Below are 22,126 nucleotides of genomic sequence, written 5' to 3' on the forward strand. Positions count from 1 at the left end.
TCCTCGTCTGAAGACAATCTTAAAACTAATATTTAATCGGGTAAGAGGTATAAATATCCATATTAACGTTGTACATAAGGAGAGAAAATAACAGCGCACAAGTATTAATATTAAAATATTATTATTTAAAGATAATATTATAAAAAGTTAGCTTTTTTACATGAGCAGCTCAAATTTATTGTGCAGTAAATTATCACAATGAAACTTAAATTTTATTGTACATATGTACTATAGATATATTATAACAATAGTAATTGATAATAATTAATTAAGGTACTCTTTATATTTCGTTACTAGAATATCATTTCAAAATCGTAAGAAAGTTATATTTATATACTTGTCCTAATTGTTCTACGTACAATTTTAATTTAATTTTTACGAACCATCAGAAAATTTCACTCGAGAAATAGTATGTGTTTTCACGAGAAATCTCACTTCTCTCGTTCACACGTCGCCGTTCACGCGCGACCTATCGCGCAATTCGACCTGGAAATAGCCGATTTCATGTGGAGATTTCTTCTCCCTCCTTTTTCCCCTTGCCGGTAAAGCTTCATCCGTCGAAACGATAAATTTGGCCCATCCAAATGGATCTTCCACTGCGAACGCAATCGCACGATGTCGCTCTGCCTTTCGTTCGCCGGGTGGATTTAGGGATGACGAGCCCCTGAAATCCGTTTGATTGTCTACTCTTTCGCCTCCTTCTTTCCTCCTTCGTACACATTACTCTCTTTTTCTTCATTGCACTTGTGTCAGATTGCGAGTTTATCCCTCGTCCATAATCAAATGATTTGTTAGCTTCTTAGGCTTTTTATTCGCAGCATATTTTACTCGCGTAAAAGAGGTAAAATTTATTCATTGCGTTATCTTCTTTATATTATTTGAATATTGTTTTTATCGAATACATATCCGATTCAATATTTGTTATTTATAACACATAATTGCACATATTTTACGTTTAAATTTTTCTTTCCTCTCATACATTTTTTTATTTCATATTATATCTTAATGTTTGTCTTCGCGTGAAAAATATTTATTCGAATTAAATTTATATACATAAGAAAGAGAAATTATAAATCCTAGTACAGTATAATTTATTAATAAAAGAAATAAATAGAAGTTTTTAGCTACACGAATAAAAATATTAATAACATTTACTTCTGTGCACGCGATATTTCTACGTATGATATTTTCCAAAAACACATTCACATATTGAATATGACGCAATATAAGGAGGAACTGGATGGATCAGCTACATCAAAAGTTAATCAATCTAATATAATTCGAGATTCATGAATTTGACATTGCGCAAAGCGTCCGCTTTTAAAATATAAAATTAATAATTAATTTATGAGTTGAAGTAAAATTTTGTCCTATAGAATATAATTTAATCTCAAAATCATAAATATTATCTTTTATATTGAACTATTTTTTTTATAGTGACTGTAATATGATTTTAACTGTACTACATAAAAATTCATGGAAATAAAAATTTTAATTCTATAAGGCGAATCTTTATTTCAACTCACCAATTAATTTTTAATTTTTATATTTTAAAAGATTAAAAGCGCGCGCTTTGCGCAATGTCAAAATCATGAATCTCGAAAGTGTTAGATTTATTTACTTTTGACGTAGCTGATCCGTCCCCCCAGTACCTCTTTAAAGGAAAAAACATAATTATACCTTATGGTAAGACACAAAGTTGCAAAGTATCGTCCAGGTTGTTGCATTCGATGCTGTGAGCGCTCGCACGGACAGTTGCCTTGATTGTTATATCGAGCCCCCGAATGTTGCAAGATCGTCGACGAGAGTCGGGAAGACAAGGGACGCCGGAGGCTCGGCAGCGTCTAATTATTATCGGGAAAGGGCCTCGCCGAATGAAGGAGAACCGGCTGCATAGCACGATGTCGTCTTCCACGTATGTGGGTTCCCCGGTCGTGATTGCACGTCGTGCTATTACCTTGTAATCTCACCTCTCCACTCTATCGGCACACCGTCACCAAGACTCTCGTCCTTTACCCACGTTGCGTTTCTCTATGTATGCTCGACCTCGCGCCTCCGTCATCGATTCTCGATAGTCGAGATGCATTATCGATCACTGTATCCGATTTCGCCTGTAGTCGCACTATACGATCGATTTTCCGACTTTATATGCACGCCATGAAGCCGCTGATTTCTCGATCACGCTGGATGTAACAGATGTTATAGACGCGTCTTGATACAAGATTGGTTGCGGATTAATTACAATAGTTTGGAGAATCGAATTAAAGATTTGCTCAGCAGATATTTTGGTTCGACTGACTCGAATGAAGAAAGTTATGGTTGTGTGAGAGATTTTTGTTATATATCAATATTAATACAAATGTAAGATTTTTACTAAATCTTTTTAAAATTTTTTGGATGTATAACCATCTTGATCAAAACAAAAATTTAAAGTCAAAATTTAATTCAATAATAAACATATTCTGTTGTATAAATACATATATACTAATTTTTTAAATTTATGTTTATGCCTATAAATATTGTACAACTTGACTTATTGTTAGTTTGTATAATTTAATTATTATTTTATCATTTTCCCTTTTCTAATTCGAAGCATGTCATATCGCGAAGTTGTAAGATATAATTATATTACTTCTTTCTTCCTTAAAATATGTCTTATTGAATATGAATTTAGTGCATAATATTTTTAATCATTTATAGCATGTTACGGAAATCATTTGCAAAGTAATTTAATATATTATCCTATAAGTTTCCGATTTCAATCGCAAGTTGAATCATGGATCAACTTACTGGAATTTCATTACTCCGCTTTACACACTTGCGTATTCATTAATATAATCGATATTATGAAGGATCATTCAATAATGCATTTAACGTAATCTCATGGTTCCCCTTGTTACCATCGAGCTTTCGCTATATCCTCGTCCTTTGACATCCTAGTATTATACTATACCTGTCTCGCTCGTATCACTCACATTGATTATCTCGGACATACGAGTGTCATCGAGCACGGTCCTCAACATCGATTCTGTTCTAATCGGTATTAAGCAATCTGTTCGCTTTCACAAGTTAGTTCTTCTTTGGCGATTTCTAAACGCTTTTGAATTATCATAACATGATGAATTTTTATAGAAGAAATGATAAGAAACTCTGTGAGTAAATTTTAATCAAAATTTTATGAATTAAATAATTAAAGTTAAATATAAATTAAAGAAGTAATTAGATATATTAGATATAAGTTTATACAGGATAAAATTAATAGTTTTCACAATATATTATTCTATGGCTCTTTAATAGTACAATCTATTGTAGTACAATCTAGTACAAAAATTTTAAAGAAAACGTATAAGTTATATATTTTTACTTTTAGAAAAATTGATTGAAATAAAAATATTTATTTAATAAAAATATTTAGTAAAAAACGTTTATTATAATTCATGTACCTTAATCCAATTTAATGTTGTTGTTTTTATTAATGAAAATCATTGATTACATTAATCTCATTAGTTTTAATATTTTTTGCCAACATGACACATGTCTGATGAATTTGATATTTGCAATATTTTTTCGCGATGTTTTTCAGTAGAGCATTTCTGCATTGAGAACGCAAATATTAAATTTTATCGCTTTAGAGCATATATTTCCAAAGCGCTTTTATTTTCACGTTCCTTTCGCATCCATCATACATATAATCAGCTTGGTATTATGATTACGGGCATTTGATAGTAGTCAGTGATACTTTGCCGTTCAGAATAGTCGACGTGAATGACAGGAGCGATTGCGACGTCAAAGGGCGAGCGAACTGAAAGGAGAGACACATGAGGGGCATGAAAGGAACATGTCAGATTACGGACAGCAGTGGACGCAGTAATTCCGATCTGTAATTGAAATGAATATCTAGCATAGACGTAATATCTGCCCTAGTACCATTGGTTGTCTTGTTATTAATAGATAACTCGTCGCATAGTATGCCGTACTATAGATTGCCATTGTTAAAAGTCTCTCTCTTTCTCTCTCTCTTACTAACCATAAGATAATGTACTTATAAATCTTAAACCTTTGGAATCTTTAAAAAATTGAAGCAAACTTATTCAGAAAAATTTCTAAAAGCAATTTATATAAATTTTAGATATGTTTTTAAAGCATTGTATTTTTTTTAATTATCTTATATCTTTAATAAATTATAAGAAATTGTACAGTATGTGAAGCGCGCGGATTATGAATAAGCTTGATGTATCATATAGTTAAACGAAGTTAAAAACTCGATCGTACTTATTTTCGCGATAAGAAAGTAATAAGAGCGATTCTCTCCTGTTTTCAATTTTTAATTCTTTTATAATTGAATGACTGCTCGCGCAACATGGTCTTCCCATTAAAAAACTTTTTCATCCACCATCTGCGCGTTACTCGCTACCCACATTTTCATATTTTATTTTTTAAAAAGCATACGTAGCAACTTGATAAAAAATCAATTTATATTCATTTAAGTTGCACGAAATTCGTCATAGAGAGTTCTTACAATATTTATTTCGCTCAACATCTTGTTAAAAAATAAACACCTGCAGCCATTATATAATAATATAAATTTTGCTCGGCTGTTAACAATCGTCATACATGTATCCATCTAAAACGAAATATTTTCATAAGCAATGTATCATTTTATAATATCCTCCAATACAAACTATTATGAAAAGTTTTCTTTTATGGACGGTAGCTAATCTAACGCAGAAACAATATATATATTTATACAATAACGCATGAAATTGTAATAACGAGTTATTTTTCTAAAAATGCAGTGATCATGTTTAAAATTTTAAATGTCATCATTTACAAATATTTACATAAATAATGATATATGGAAATTCATGAAAACTAATACGGCAAGTATCGGAGACAACATACAGCTTGATTAAAAATAAAACCAGAAAACATAATTGTAAAACACAAGAGTGTTTAGTATGAAATTGTTCAAAGTGCATTATCCAATGGATTTAACTCTATCTCTCTTGTATCGGGCAACCTTGGCCGCGGTGACGAAAAATCGAGCGTTCGAGAATGATCGGATGTGCTGATCGAAACACGATTATGATCATACTACCAATACCGATACTTATAGCCGATGAGAGCGGTCAAATATACGCGCGGTCTTTTCGGTCACGGATATATAATGGTGTCGATCACCCGCTGGTTTTCTCCTCGATCCTTGCCAGTCACCGCTCAACAATAAACGCCTTTAAAGCAAGAACTTAACCGCGACAGGCGGCCACGTTAACCGACCAAGAGGAATTCTCATTAGCTCTCCTTTATTAATGCAACCTGACTATTATCTCCGCGCTCAGACTCGTCACGTCAATAAAACTTCAAACAATTTCTCGTCTCCGAAGAGCGAGCTCGAGACATTATCTGTGATTCGCGAATAAAAACAAATACAATATATTAAAATAAATTATCTTTCTGATTAAAAAGAAAAAAGATGATATTTTTATTACTTGTTTTTATATCGCTATGAAATTTTTAGAAAATTTTCCGATGACTGGAAAGATTGATCTTCATGTTTATTATTGTTCTTTACACGATTGCGCATTGTCAGACTAATGAGAACAATGAGAATAAAATTAGAAAGATTGACAATACAATCTACTATATATCACATGCTAAGCGAGAAATCTCGCTCCCTCTACCACGTGCAATTTTTAGCAAGCGGCAACATATCGCGTTATACCGCGATCGAGAGTAAAACGCGCTAAAATCACACGGCGGCCGAATGGAATAAAATCAACACGTTGGCCTGTAATTTGCGAGAATGTTCGTCCAAGCGTCGCCCGCTGTGTTTGTTCGAGCACTTTCAATATTTATGCCGCTTCTGAACGCGTAAAAGCTTCAATAAGCCCAGCTTAATCGTGCAACAGCATTCACGGTGAGCTACTAATCTGCTGATGAACGAATAATTGAACGAACATCGAGTTCCGCTACCTTTTGGCAGGTAAAAGGGACGGGGAAGGGACGGTCGAATCGGGAGGGAGGGGTGAATCGAAGCATTATCGAACTGTTCCTATATTATTATAGTCCCGCGGTAGCTGCATCTGATGGCGATTAGGCCAGTATCAATTAACGCGCACCCGCCTACAATTGTACGCATTAATCTCCCTCCCTTAACGGGTGTCCCTAACAAACGGCAGTAAATCCGGCGGCTCTATCTCGCGCTGTATATATATATATGCACGTACGATCAAATATTCTATTAATCGTACACGCTCGTCAAATCGTTATCGCCCCGTGTCACTCGTTCGCCGCGAGTTACTGCTAATGAGAAACGACGAGCGTGGAATATTAATCCGCCGCGGGCGAGCTAACCGTGTAAATTTTTAAGTACATTTCGCTGCACTTAGAAATCTTTCCCATATACAATATTCGAAATACATATATGCGAAAATATATGATTTTATTATATTACTCTCTCTCTCTCTCTCTCTATTCGCACAATTATTAAAATATTATTTTATAATCATATACGGGTTGTAATTTTATAAATTTCTCCTATTTAATGTGTGTGTGTTTCTGTGATCTTTTAAAGCAGAAACTTGAGCATATTAAATTTAAACAGCACAAGTGAATTTGTAATGTAAAGGATGAGATATTCCAATAATTTAGATTTTACATACGTCTATGAGTTTCTATGTATAGAACTTGAATTATTAGAATATTAAAATTTTTTAGGATGTATAAAATTACTTTGTGTATGAATTATTAATGAAAAGAAACTTTTTGATATTTTATTACAGAAAAGTTCGGTTATTCTTCAGTAAATGCAAAAACAGCAAAATTTTGTAAATTTAGAATTGGTGACTGGCTTTGTTGTCTTTACAAAATTAGTAGAAATCATTAATTAAAAACCATTCAGACTTAATAACGCTTCTTTTACCTAGCGTATTTTATTTTGTCGAGAATTTTTTTGTTTTGTTTATCCTCCCTTTTAGATCTTTACTGTGTCAAGAAAAACCCTTGAATGACCACTCAACTTTAAGTAGAATTATTTGCGGTCAGTCGTTGCTTCGTTTAAACTAACTCTAATTCTTTCTTTCGAGATCGTAGTTCTAGCATGGACAGGCAATTGGAATTAACTGCGGTCGGCATTAATCGAAATTGGCTCTAGCGAAAAAAATAAAATGAAAAGATCCTTATATCTTTTCCTTAAAAGAATCGCTCTCTTCTATAAGCATGTGAAAATGTTTACAGGTACGCTCGATATATTCGATATTTTCAACAAGTGTATAGTTGCGCTTTTTCATAATCCTTTCAAGTACAATCGATACATTTTGCAGTTTATTTAGACGCATTCTGCAATATACATATATCATATTGCGCACTCTTGCTTAATATAAAATAATATTGATAATATTTGTATATTGATAATAAATCTCAGAAGAGGAAAATGTATTTTCTACGAGGCAAAGTTATTTTAAATTTATTTGTAATTTTAAAAATACATTTACACACAAACATTACTAGAAGATATAATACATATATCTAGTTTTGATTATTTTTATGCTTATATTAATATCGTATTAGAACGTACATTTTCTAATATTACTTTCGTTAATTATCACGCACATTTAATGGAATATAAGAGATTCAAATCGCGAGATGATTTAAATATAAAATGTCGAGCTGTATGAATACAACAATGTATCCGTTAAGATACCAAAGACCATTAAAGTGGCGTTCGCGACTAATTCGTGGCATTTGCAAGAAGGGCCATGCCCGCGTATCTTATCATGGCATCTTTATCTTAGGTAACTGCCCCATCCAGCAATAAGTAACAATTAGTGCAGCTACCGTTTATTTTTCTCTGTAGCGTGTTACGCTACCGTGTTGCTCATTAAAAGGCGTACCTCCGCACAAAGCTAATAACCTTCAACTGTTCGTTTTATTCAAGCCTTTTATTTTGCATTACATTGCATAACTATATTATACGAACTTTAACGGAAAACGTGCAAAAAAAGGAAGTGAAAATGTATTCTTTAATGAATTCGCAACTGATTTTTCTGCGATAATTTTACTACCCATCACATTATTAGAGATTTTTTAATTGAAGATATTAAATTTTTGAGATAATTATTTATCTTTCTGAGATAATTAAATCTTGAGTAAGAGCGGAGTCTAACCAAAATTAATTAAGAAATAAAATTCAATTATTTATTTAGACTGTTAAACGTGATTTTATCGTTAGTAAATCTCTTTAATTCGGCACGAGTTTGTACAATAATTTATATGATTTTTTCATATATATATTTGCATTAGTAAACTTCAAAATTATCATATTTTTACATGTTTCTTTTGATATATTTTGAAGATAATATGAATTTACCGACGATAATTGAAAAGAGGGAAGATTGATCGCTTCTTTAATATCGCGGATTTACAATGATTTGCAGAGGCGCAAAAACGATACGTTGTAATAACTCCATTGATCTATTTTTTTTCATCCCAAGCCACGCAACTGTGAACATTAGTAGGAAATCGCGCAATGTTATCCGGAGCGAGTACACAGTGCAACGCTGTTGAAATCGATAAGTGCATATTGCACACGGGAGATATAAAAACATTAGTCATGTTGGCTATACCCAACCGATCATTATCGTATTCATACCGAGAGCAATAACCGTACTGAATATGATCTTTAGATTCGTAACATGCAATGAATAATAAAACATGTATTTCCTATTATCGTAGAATAATGTAAGTTAGCGCGCAGAATATTTCTTCAGGATTTTTTCTTTTTTTTACACGGCACAGAAATCAGTATAAATAATTAATAATGCGATGTTTATTAAATGATGCACTTTTAAAAAAGATCCCGATAGATAATGTCCCCAATAAAGAATGTAATAAATCTCGAACGTCCGATGTATGTGTACATCTATCTCTCAATTTGTTTTCTGTCGGGAAGACACCTGGTGACTTGTGTACACACATTAGTATCAATGGGAATACATCTGCGGCCCGGGACAGAATTATACTCCTTTATAGTCTTTAATGCCTCTCGAGACTCACATCGGCGCCGGATCGTATTACGCGGCCGCGTTATCTGCACGCATGACATACACGCGGGGTGCACTCGCGTACAAAGGTCCACTCATACGTTGGCGACATGTATCTATACGTAGATCCCATAAAATTCCATCTCGGTTACGAGCGATGTGTGTTTCGCGAGAAGCCTTAAAAGCCATTGAAATAATTGAACGAAATGGTAAGGGACACGAGTGTTTTGCGCAACGTGCATACACACACACACGCACACACACACACACGAGTGTGTAGCAATGTAATACGCATACATTGGCCGAAAATAACGTCGATAGAAAAGCAGCGGAGCGTTTTAAGTCTGGGGTAACTGTTAATTTTGTCACAACTCTGTATCGCCCCTTGCTCAAGTTTCGTATAAATTCCTGCAATATGGCGCCGAGTAATTCTAAAGCCGACTTCCGCCATGGTGCGGCTGGACAGAGATTAGAATCGCCGTAATTAATTAATCCTTCGAATCGCTGCGGTAATTTTATGCGACCGCTTTATGGGACTTCGAAAATTGTTGAGCGACGTATCGATATAGAAATGTATCCCGTAATTCCTTAACTCGTGTGACCGCACCTCGTTTATTCTATAGAAATAACATCTATTAATTCAAAGTGTACCGTAGAATCCATTAAAATCTTAAACTCTACTAAATTTATATATGTGTATTCGTGTTTTTCATATTACTTCAAAAGTTTGCTGTACATTTTTTACATATTTATTGATTTAAAAATTAGAAAAAAGCTCGTTATATTTAACCTTCGTATTAGTTAATAAATATTCTAGAGTTATTTTATAATTCTGTCGTTGAAACAAGCAACGAAAATAATTTTTTCGCGAATAAAAGAAGATTAAAAATATAGATACACTAAACATTCCGAATGATAATATTGGCATCGTACGCGATGAGAATCGAATAATACTGGAAGAGACGCGCAAACTGACAGTATCTATTCACGCCGTTCCTCTCTTCGTTTGCTTTTCCGCTTCTCGTCCCACGGTAGAATGGAAATCTCCCTTAGTGCACGAAGGAGCATAATTAGAAGCTTTTTGTAGGTCGCGATCTTAATTACGAGATCGATCGATCGATCGAGTCTGGCGGCTGCGCGATCCTTCGACGGCTGACCGAAGGACGAGCCGAGGAACGAACTTTGATGAGGTTGGATACATATATACACATACATATATACGTATAGATATATTTCTATCTGCAAGAGAGAGAGAGAGAGAGAGAGAGAGAGAGAGAGAGAGAGAGAGAGACTGCGGGCTCCGGGCGGTCGAGATGCCTCCCGTCGAGCGGCGTTCTACCACCCGCGGCTCTTTGTCCTTGTTTAGATCCCGCGCATCCCAACGGACGGGCGGGCTTACCGAAAGAGACCATTATATCGGCCCGCAAAGGCCCGCTCATTAATTCCCGTAAAACGACCATGGATCGTATGCCGTTCCGTTCCGCAGCCGGTACGCGATCTGCCCAGAGGCGGGCACATCTCGCGTGTACATTTCATGGCATAGATGTGCCAAGGAACTTTTCAATAGAAAGTCAATCGAAGTAATCGCCATAATGATGCGAATGCCGCATAACGATCATTTTATTCTCCAATTATCTAATCGAGATTTTTTTTTTTAAATATTAAAGAGACGATAAGATGTATTATTTAAGGAATAAAAGCTATAATTGCTGAGACAATTGCAGAATTGCTATTATTCTGGTAAATTTTGAATATATTTCGAGAATTTTTTTTTAGTCAAAAAATCGGCGAATTCTATAAGACAAGTTAAGATAGTGTATTTCATAATTTTCTTTTAGATTTTAAATTAAGAACGTTATTGTGGAAGAGTGAAATGAAATAATCGTTCTCTTTTCTTTATATATTCCGCCATAAAAATACTGCTAACAAAAATGATATTAGTGAAGATATATTAAAAAGTGAAATTACGCCAGACACATTCGTGAAATGAAAAACGCACATATACATTTTCCATCTCGGCAAAATTAATTGCCAATCAAATCCAGAAACGCGAGTAACTATGTCGGCATAATGCGCACAATTTCTGCGATTTTAACAGCGTGGCAGCTGTTAAAAAACTGACAGCTTCATCGATCGCCACAGTCCACGTATCACAACGTAAAGGACGTACGCATTTATTTCAAAAATACATATAGGAACATATATGTGTGTGTGTGTGTATGATATTTATATATGTATATATATGTGTATGTAGATCCTCGACATGCCGAGGTTGCATATACAGCTCGGGCTCTGAAAGGGTGCTGAGGATATAGATGAAGGCCTCATGGACATTTGAATTACGTCCCTTGAATACAGGTGAATTCAAGCTTGACCTCTATCCGTGGCTCAGGATGGAGATATATCCCGAGCAGTTTCACGATTGGCTTTTCAGGTGATTCGCAAATGTTGAGACAGAGATCGAACGAATACGATCTTCGGTACATTCACACCCTTTGCCCTAGTATTTTATCGATTTTACAAACACACGAATCTGCACGTGATACATTGATACAGTCAGATATAAGACACACTATTTCCTCATTCGTCTAAAAATTTATCGGAATTAATTAATTCTAGAAAATATCAAATCTATAATAATTCTTCGTAGAACTTTAAGTTCTATAGTTTGCAACAACAATGTTTTATCAAGAAAATATATTATTAAGAAAATAGATATCTATAAGTTTGATTGAGGTAAATCTGATTACGATATTTTAAGATTCATTGATTTAGGGTGGCTTGCTTAGTAATTCAATCTATATTCAATAAAATTTGAAATTAACAATAATGCTTGGTTTTCATAAATCTTAGAAAATCGAGCTATAGGTAAAACTATAAAACTTCTTGTTTAATAGAATTTTTAATAACGATTGTAAAAATCTTATTCTAATATTAGGTTTCTAGATTTGACAGATAAAATCATTAATTAAGAACGGAAAAGATAGTTGCCTCTACACTAATCGACGTTATAACGCGATCGATCTGATAGCTAGTGAAAAGCGAACTTATTTTTTGTTGAGTACGCTGCAAATTTCCCGCGATTGAGCGCATACAAAGATAATAACGATCGGAGCTTTAATAAGAGGATAATTAAGATCGAGCCGGCGTGTAATTTTGCGCAATTAGAGAGAAATCGCAGGTAAAACCGGCGTAATATCTCAACCTTCAACAGCTCGACACAACTCGCACAAGATTTATGATTCGAAAATGATCTGTCAAAATTTATCTCGATAAATTAGTAAATCTGAGAATTTTTTGGTCTCGCGTAATATAAGCTGCTGAGAATATATTTGACATATTATATGTTTTATTGCGACAAACTAAATATTTTTTTCTAAACCGTAAGAATTGTATAAAGTTCTTAAAAGTATACCATATATTATTCTATTTTATATTTATAAATACGAAATAATTTATATTTTGTATTTATTATATAATTTTATGTTCTCTTAATTGTTTAAAATTAAGGTATATTGTTTAAATTTTAAATCTTTATATAAATAGATATTCTTATATCCGTTATGAGTTTTTTAGCAAGTTGAATATAATTGAGATTTTATTTCCATTTTATACATTGGATTACACAAACTTGAATTGGTATTTGTAAGATATCCGTAACGAGAAGTCGTACTCAACTGTGCTTAGAACTTTTTAACTCTAGCATACTATTTGTCTTGATACTTTGCAAATCTGTTTGCTCATCTACCCTGTTTACTCATCGTGAGAAAATGGATCAATAATATAGTAGAACAAAAAAAAACGTAAAATGCAAAATTAATAAAAGAAGAGAAAAATAATAAGATATCCAGTTATTATATATTTTTTCTATAATGAAAATTGAATTCAGCAAAGTTATATCGGTTTCGATTCAAGATTAAAATCGAACGGGTAACAGCTGTGGATCGACGCGATCTTCGCCGAGATCAGAAATCCAGTACTCGCGAGCTAGGTTGAAAATCATGCGAGACAACGGAAACGTCAACAACATAAACGAGTGGTGGATCGGGGCCAAAGTGGCGTGTAATTTTTAAGCAATTAGAGAGGGAATCTCTCGTCGATCAAGGGTGACGAGCCGCGATCTGAATTTGACCAGCGGCTCTCTCTCCTTCTCCTTCTTCTCCTCGATCTCTCTGTTTCTCCTTCTCTCGAGTATAATGGCCCCAAGCTCGATAATACACGTCGTATCTTTTGACAGATGGTGCGAGGACCGGCAAATTGCCGCTTTAAGCTCGTCCGTCGCGTTTATCCCTTCTCACGCTAATGCGAGAACGCGGGCCCCGAGACGTTGTTTTGATAATTTATTGAAATCGTCGAGGGGTCTAAGTGCCGCGCTGCGCCATGCTCTACGTAAGAGCGGACCCGCCGTCCGTGAAATATATGGTCTTGCGAATTACACGAGATGTCGGACCCGCGTCAGTAGGCAACCCGACGATACGAAATTTCCCGGCGGAGCGCGTTGTGCCGTACTCTCTCATATTCTCGAGATATCGAGTATCTGGGGCATAGAGTATTTCATCAGCACCTGATAAAGTTTCAACTCTTTCGCAATTTAGCATTTCCGTTTATGACCATACTGCCTCTTCATTTGTATTGTAATGTAAAAATCTTTAATTTTAAGACTGTTGTCAATTTTTAATATCACAATCAATTACAATATAATTTTCTGTATTTTTTGGAAGAATTTTGAATCGAGACAAATGGAATATTGTTTATTTTTCTCAATTGTTGTTATATTACATACATATATATCAAAGTATTCAATAATGTTTATAATCATATGTTTAATCATGTGTTATCGATCAATTACGTTTAACCATTACGCCACACATCTTGCAAATTTTTATTTTTATTTCACTAACGACTTTTTTATTTTATCTATGTCAGAAATTGATCGCATAAATGCGCGCACGCCCACGGATAGATTTGACATAATAATAAACTTTATATTTTACGCTTTAAGCATTCTTCTTTTCATTTCAAAAATTTGAAGGAATATAATGTGTTTATTAAAAAGTGACTTTTTTCTATTTCGAAGATTACAAAATTATGTACTACAAGCAAACATTTCACTTACACAAATGTATAAGGCAGTAACAGAGCAGAATTTGTATTCAATCCGAGATCCCAATTCGGGTATCCGGCGGGATTAAAAGGACCTTGATTTAAACGGGGTCGGGATTATCGGGTCTCCGCGATCTCGCACGTAGACTGCATAAAACAGAATCGTATCTTTCCAGCGTTCCCGGCTAGTCTCGTGCGTCATGATTTCATTAAGACAGATTTAATATCGCTCTTACCCGTACCATAATCGGCAACAGTAATTAACGAAGTTTTTATTACCTCATTCGTATTATTGATGCAAGAAATTTCATACAATCCTGAATCTTGACTGATGGAAGCGATAGCGATTGAAGATATCGAATTTCGGATTTCTCGATGCAGCTGCACGTAGACATAAATATCAATCTAATTAGCCAGGTGTTTATAACGCGCTATTTTATATCTTGCCTCTCAGAGCTCGCTGAAATGGCATGTAATATTATCGAGAAAGTTGACGAAGTCTCGAAAGTTTGATATTAGGGTCGTAAAGCGAATAAAAAATCCGAGCATTCCTTTTTTTTATTTTTTATTTTAATTTATTTTATTTTTTTTTATTACAGGCGTTCGACCGGTTCTCTAATAACGGCTTTTCGCGGACGGACAAAATTTAATAGCTAACGCATTGCGTTGAAGGACGCGGAAATACGCCCGTCAATCATGTGCCGCGATTTCGCGCGACATCACGATGACGGAATTACTCCGCAAATTAATTCACTACTCTGCACGTCGCGTTTTCCCGCACGTCGATCAGCTGCGTTATATTTACGGATTTTTATCGGCAATCGCGAAATGAGAGGTTCAAATACTATTGATTGTGAAGGGCTGATAATAACGCAGAATTTATTGCATTGCGCGTTTTAGAACGTTTTCGATCATCCCGGAATATACAAAATTTAAGAAATATATGTCTTACATAATTAAATAATGATAATAATCTCTCATTCTAATCTCTAAGAATTCAATATCTCCCTTTATCATACATACGTCAAGTGACTATCTAGGAATTATTCAATAACGAAAAGAAAATGCATAAAAATGTATATAAATAATGTTTGATATACAGAAAATTTTTTTTCGATGATTACTTCTGCTTTTCGCCACGGCAATTTAGTCTAATTTATATTAAACGGCTCGAAATCGAGAGAGGGATTGTAAAAGATCGATCTTCCGCTTTTATTCGTGCAATTCGTCCATCTCCTTCTCCGAGAGGAAGCTCCATCAAAACGGGACGTGCATCGACCCGGCACTATGGAAATGAATAAATAATCAACGTCTAAACTAAGTTAAACGATATTGCGCTCCTAGAAGCGCAGCGCTAGATCCTCCATCCATTTATTTTTGAAAGGTAGTCTTTCCGTATGCCTTCGTCTATTACTTGGACCCTGGAATGATTAAAGCGCCGGTTGAAAGACTAAAAAATACTGTGCAGCGCGCTATCATGAACACGCGAACGGCCAAAGAACGCGATTGCGCGCCAGCTCGAATTGGATTTGACGTCGTGTCAAAGAACGTATTACACGCCACTCGAATGAGCTCTCACCCTAATAGTCATCTCACTTTCAAAATAGTAAATGACGACATTTTTCACGTTTATCATTATTCTATGTCGCTTACATCTGATAAAGAAAAAATCGTTCTTTTGTTGTTTAAACTTTATAAAAAACTGAGCTTTTCAATATATGTATTTAATACTTTAATACTTTAATTCAAAATAATTTAACTTCCGAAATGTTATGTACTTTAATTTTTAAAACAAATCATTATAATCACGAAAAAAATAATATAGATAAGATACATACAAATAGAGAGAAATGGAAATACAGAAAATTTACTCGTACTTTGAATGTGCAGTATCATAAATTCCATTAAAGAAATCTGATGTAATCATTACGATTATCTTACAAAAGAATAATAATTTTGAATTTTTACGTGCTGTGCACATAAATGAGACGCCCGTGTCGCGGCTATTTTCTCGATAACAGCAATTATTAAAACGGTATTGAACGCGACGAACTGTCTCCTCTGTAATTGCGAATAATTGAATGAAAAGTGCCGACTTCGTGCAACAGGCGAAACGTCAGCGGCAGCCTTTGACATACCGAAGCACCGTTTCGTTTAAACCCCTGTACCATCCTGTAGCGATGGCGTCGATTTTCGTGCATTCTACGGAATACTTGATATCGCGAAATTTTGAAAGAAATATTCGTTAAGCTTGACATTAACAAAAAATATAATTAAAATAAGTAATTTTTTAATATTGATAATATAATAATAATAAATAATGTGTATTGAAAAAAAAATAGTAACGATTAGTTTAGAAACTTTTGAAAAATGTAAAATGGGCTCAACAAATTCCAATTTTTTTTCTGTAAATATAATATTATGCAACATATTATCTCAATATGTAGGACTTACCTATTCTTTTATACTTACAATTAGTATCTTTTTTATATCTTATAAAAAAAAATCATTATAATCATTGCGCTACAGCAATACACCAGTAATAATTAATGAAATAATAAGTAATAAAGTGAGCAATAAAATAAGGAAGTCGGTTTGAAATTCAGAGTATCAATATCTCTCCAATTTGCGTGGAAATCGCAGGACACAGCTATCGCTGCCAAAGATATATACATATATATGTCTTCTCGTCACGTTTCGTTCGCGCGATACGCACAGAAACAAAAACTCTCATGCGAGTGTAAAAAGCGTTAACATTCGCACTTCAACGTTCGTTTGCTCGGCACGTCAAAGTGAAAACTCATCGCATACATACATCGACAGTTCCGGTTCTTTAGTGGCCGAATGTAAAATGAAGAATGACGCGTAAATGAAATAAAAAAACAGCAATTCCATTCATTACAATTTTTGCAAGATTTTCATGCTCAGGCAACATTTAATTAATTTTGACTGAACTTAAAAGAAACTTAGCGGGGCTATCACCATATCGAATTCGATATAATAAAGGATAAAATGGCACATGATGCGCGATGCGTATCAGTAGCCGCAAAAAGAGTGTCGCGTCATACATGTTACGCGAATCGAAAATAAAGAAAAATTGAAATTAATCGACCGGCACACAGACAAATAGTCGAAAATTCCGCTGGCGACAAAAGTTTGTAGCACGCAATTGGATTTTCGATATTCGCTACTTGATCTAAATCGTTAAATCTTATCGACAGATCCGAAAGAAGGGAAGTGTCTTTTAGGGACAGAGATATTTTTTAATTCATGTGTGTGTCCATCGTCCTTATATCGTAATTTGAAAGCGAACATTGCAAGTGTCAGATATTACTGGATTGAAAGTATCGAGACTATCGGTTTTTCCAAAGTCTTCGAAACTTCGCAATAAAATAGATTTTAAGAAATTGTCTTATCCTTTTTTTATAATAGTATAGTCAACTTGGCATGTTTATGTCAAATTGGAAATAGAAAATTTATTACTGACGTAAATCTATTGTGAGATCTTTATTTCTATCGCAGCTTCATTTTGGGAAGACATTTTCGATACGTCTCATCATAATGTAAGTATCATTGGCGCTAAATAGAAACTGGTGCGCGGTTTTGCGAATGTCGATAACGGGTTAGCAGTTTGTACATTCTGTCGATACTCTAATCGCAGACTCGTCGAACCATTACTTCTCACCTTGCTCGGATCTGTGCAAAAAGAGAAACGTTACGGCGAACGGCGGGAGAAGAGCGGTTGTTTCTTTAAGTGCGGACGCCAGCAGGCAAGTAGAATCGGCTTTAATTTCCGCGGCGAACGTTGTAATTAAGAACCCTAGAGCGAGACGCAACGCTCTCGCAACAATTAAAATAATGACTAGAGTCCCGTGCGACTACGAAACATTTAAGCCGGCGCGACGTAGGAATCATCGGTGATTTAAATCGATAGTTTTTGGGGCGTAATCGGTTTCTTCTTTCTCTCTCGTGATCTTAATCGTTATTGATTGCTCCGTCGCAACGGGCCACGCGGAATAACGATAAATTAGAGCCGCGTGAGTCACTTTTCTGTAAGTTCGGCCTATCCGTAATAACACGCTAAATCGTGTTTCGTGGCGGCGGATTTGATTGCGGCCGCGGGCGTAATCTTCCGAGTAACAAACGTTAGTGTTGCACGACAGAGATACGCGCCCTCGGGACAGCGGCCTTGGAAAAATAGTAGATAGAGAGAATGCGTCAAGAAACGAAGTGACAATGAAGGAGACAAGTCGACGTATAGTGATGCGTGACTCGAAAATAACTATAATATTAGAAATGTTTTACTCAGCATATCATGAATATAAATTGATGTATCTCGTGGGAAATTGAAAATAAGCGTACGATACGTGAACGTAAAAAGTAATAATATAATATGAGAAGGGTAATAAAAGCAATATCTAAGATGATGCGACATGTTTTGACTGGAAGATAATTTTTTTTATATAACAATTATAGAATATTGGGAAATACACGTAACGGGGAAATATTCACACGTTCGAAGGATAGTCAATCGACATATTTCGTCCGCGATAATAATTATGCGGAATGAGTGGAGAAAACGTGCGCGCGGAATCGTACGATTGACAGGGAAATTACTAGGCTGGGAATTTCGGAAACGAACCAAATTAGGTTTATTATCTTCTCTAAGGTTGCGAAGAAGAGCAACAGTTGTCTTCCACCTATTTCAATTCCCCGATACTTCCGAACCGTGGAGAACATACTACTTCGCGGCGGCGTCGGCGGCGACGATACAATTCTCCATTGTGCCGTCGACAGTGCAGCGTAATGTCAGCAAACGCCTTGAAAGGTCCTCGAGGGGAGTGTGTTCAAAAGGCTATTGTTCCGCCAGTGAAACAAGTGTACGAGTCATTCTTTTAAATTTGATTTGGCCGCACAACGGCACAATCATGCGCCTCTCTCTTTCTCTCTTTTCTTTTTAAATCTTCATCTCCTCCTCGACTCGATTCGTAAATCCATGAAAATGTTGCTGACTGTATATTCGCGTTTATATTAGCATAATCGCATCTTCATAATATGATATATACTTATAATTAGGCACGAGGTACAAAGAAATAAGAGTGATAAAAAAGAAAAAATCATTATTTATCAAAAATTTCTTTAGTTTTTCATATCTTTTTAACAATTATTAAGTCTATTTATTTCTTAAGTAATATATTCTTAATTTTCCTTTATCATCATATAAATATCAGATTTCAAATTTTATAGATATTTATGCTTTAAAAGTGATATATCGCATAACATCGTTTCCGCTTTCTTTTCAGAGCGTCCTGTGGAAATTGAAGATCGAGTCTCCTCTTCGTTTTCCAGGTAAGTTCACGGTCGTAACCCTGAGTTATCTGCTTGCAAATTAGCGCCGTCGATTCTTTGAGGGATGTAGATACGCCGCGGATACGGTGTAATAAAAATGGAAATCGGCAGGAGTATCCTGAGGGATTTCCAAGAGCGCTTCGGGATTTTTTGCCGATAAATCAGAGGTTTAACCCGGATGATCCTAACAAGGACTTTGCGAGCTCTTATCTGGACCATATTGATTTGTTCTGTCGCGGAAAGTAGTTTCAAACTATTGCAGTTCTATGATGTGTTCTCGCGAAGGTAATAAATTTTTTTTTAGAAACGCTCTTACATAAGAAATATCATTAATCTCGTTTCAAATCTAAGAAGAGCAATGTTATCTGACAAATTCGCATTTAATGTATCGTAATATTTCGCGCATGTTATATGCAACACGCATTAAAAAGAGATTATTTCAAAATTTTAATTCTAAGGACGATTTCACGCTCATTTAATATTTGTAAATTTTAGATTTCTTTTATATTGAGAAAATTTCAAGATGGCAATTTTTTCGTATGTAAAATAAGATGTTAATTTATAAAAACAAGTAAAATGAAAAGCCAAGATCACTCATCAATGCAAGATCGCAGAAGAATCCATCATATAAAATTAGAACTTGAGTAAAAATAATAGAATGCCTTTTTTAATTGAACGCCTTAATCGATATCATAAAGTAACAATCTCTATCTGTTCATTCAATGAATCGATTTCTTGTTTTAAAATGCACGTTTAATTTGTAATGAATGTTTTTGCGGAAATTGCTATATTTTTAGCGTGTAATTTTACCTCGCTTTGAATAAATATCGATAGCACAGAAATACGCAAAGTCGCACTTGATGTACAATTCGGGGAAATCAAAGGGTAAAGCACATGATATCACTTAAATTAGAATGGTCTATATTCGCGTGATCTACGACACAGAGCTCGTTATTGTACGAAGGGATGAACCACAGCGTATTTAGCAAGCACTTCCCAAAGATATACGATTCGACAAAGTTCGCCCGCGGCAAGAAATAAAAGTTTATTCACATCCAAAACTTTCCCCACGGTATTCGCGATGACTAGAGGCCGGGAGGGAGTAGGAAGGGGTGGAGAAAGGAGGGTGAAGAAAGGAGAAACGAAGAGAGCACGCTTCGTTTCGCCACCGTTTCCATAAGTTCCGAGAGCAGAATTTCCGTTACAGGGCAGAAACGTAGTTGTCATGTAGATACTTCGTACTTTGCTTCGTTCTCAGTCAAAGTGCCTCTGACGACGACAAGATGATTCAAAGGCGGGTTAGTCAGATGTGGTTTTCTTTCTCTCCCTCCCTCCCTCCCTCTCTCTCTCTCTCTCTTTCGCGAGCGTAAATGTTCACTTTGGTTGGAAGAATGTACGTACTTTTGGAATCTTGCAAACTTTCCACGTTACTTGCTACAATATATTGCGAAGAGAACATTTACGAAAGAATGTATAAAAAAAAAGAAATTAAAAGGTTTCGGGAAGATACGACGATTACTATTGATGATAGTGCGTAGATAATCAAATATTTTTGTAATAATAGTATTTTTTAAACTTGTACATGTTTTCGTGAGAATTGCCTGATTTTTCTCATCGTAGATGTTTGATGTTGCCATTAGAGAAAGAGAGAGAGAGAGAGAGAGAGAGAGAGAGAGAGAGAGAGAGAGAGAGAGAGAGAGAAAGTAAAAGGAACTTCATCTATTCATTTTAAGCAATTTTGGAAGCACTCATTTAATCGCATTACGAAGTAATTAAATATCTTTTCTTCCAAACTCCCAATACTTCAGTTTTTTTTGTTTTTTTTTTCCCGAAATCGCGCCTTCACGCGCGAAAGGTCCGTTCGCTCGATTTCCTATATTTTCACATCCGATGACTGTATTTTTGTCGAGAAATTACGAATAAATACACCGTCGTGAATGACGAACTCGGAAGCGACATAGGAGAGTGAGAAAAAAAGGGGTCGCTGATAAAGCGGGGGTCAATCCAACGGTTATATCGCGCGGACGTCTGTTCCCCATCGACGTGACAGAAAGAGGCCAGGAAATTGTATCAAATTGGAGAGCGGTCCAGGGATTAAGGATCCCTCGAAGCTCTCGTGGCTCTTTACTTTCTCTCTCTTTCTCTCGTCAAGCGGTAAGTTCTCGCACATGCCGCGCTGATCCGGGCATTGTTGTGCAAATCCAACAAAAACCGAGGCTCCCCTCCTCTGTCTGTCCCTTTTGCTTAATCTCGCGAACCCACTTGAGATCGCAACATGCAGCCGCGCACGAGGCCGCACAATTAATTTATGTAGCATCTAAAGCACTTACGAGAGAGAAAGAAAGAAAGAGCGAGCTGCTGCATCTCTCACTTTAAATTTTATACGCGAGTCCGTCACTGCCATAATCTCGAATAATCTCTCGGCGCCTCTTACGAATACTTTTTTTTTTTCTCTCTCTCTGCGTCGCATAGTTGCTCTCCCCTGTGTTTGCATTTCGAAATCGCTGCGGATTGTTTCATGGCAGGACGTTGCAGTCTGAGAATTAAGATCCGCGTATTTAATGCTACATCTTGTATACTAAGGAATCAAATAAAATTTAATGTGAATCGTGATATATATTGAAAACGAGAAC

The 22,126-nt window shown here is 35.4% G+C and overlaps 1 long non-coding RNA gene across 1 annotated transcript in view; it reads left to right on the plus strand.

The window, feature by feature from the left end:
* The window catches only part of LOC138938755 (uncharacterized), a 97,428-nt gene that overhangs the window by 52,923 nt on the left and 22,379 nt on the right, over positions 1–22,126 (plus strand). Inside the window, exon 2 of the long non-coding RNA XR_011447750.1 lies at positions 19,448–19,493. This is a non-coding gene — a long non-coding RNA (uncharacterized lncRNA). The remainder of the gene's footprint in view (positions 1–19,447; positions 19,494–22,126) is intronic.

The sequence above is a fragment of the Polyergus mexicanus genome, unplaced genomic scaffold (genome assembly GCF_030449975.1).
Source record: "Polyergus mexicanus isolate NDT 795.1 unplaced genomic scaffold, iyPolMexi1.0 SCAF_13, whole genome shotgun sequence".
Taxonomy (NCBI): Eukaryota; Metazoa; Arthropoda; class Insecta; order Hymenoptera; family Formicidae; genus Polyergus; species Polyergus mexicanus.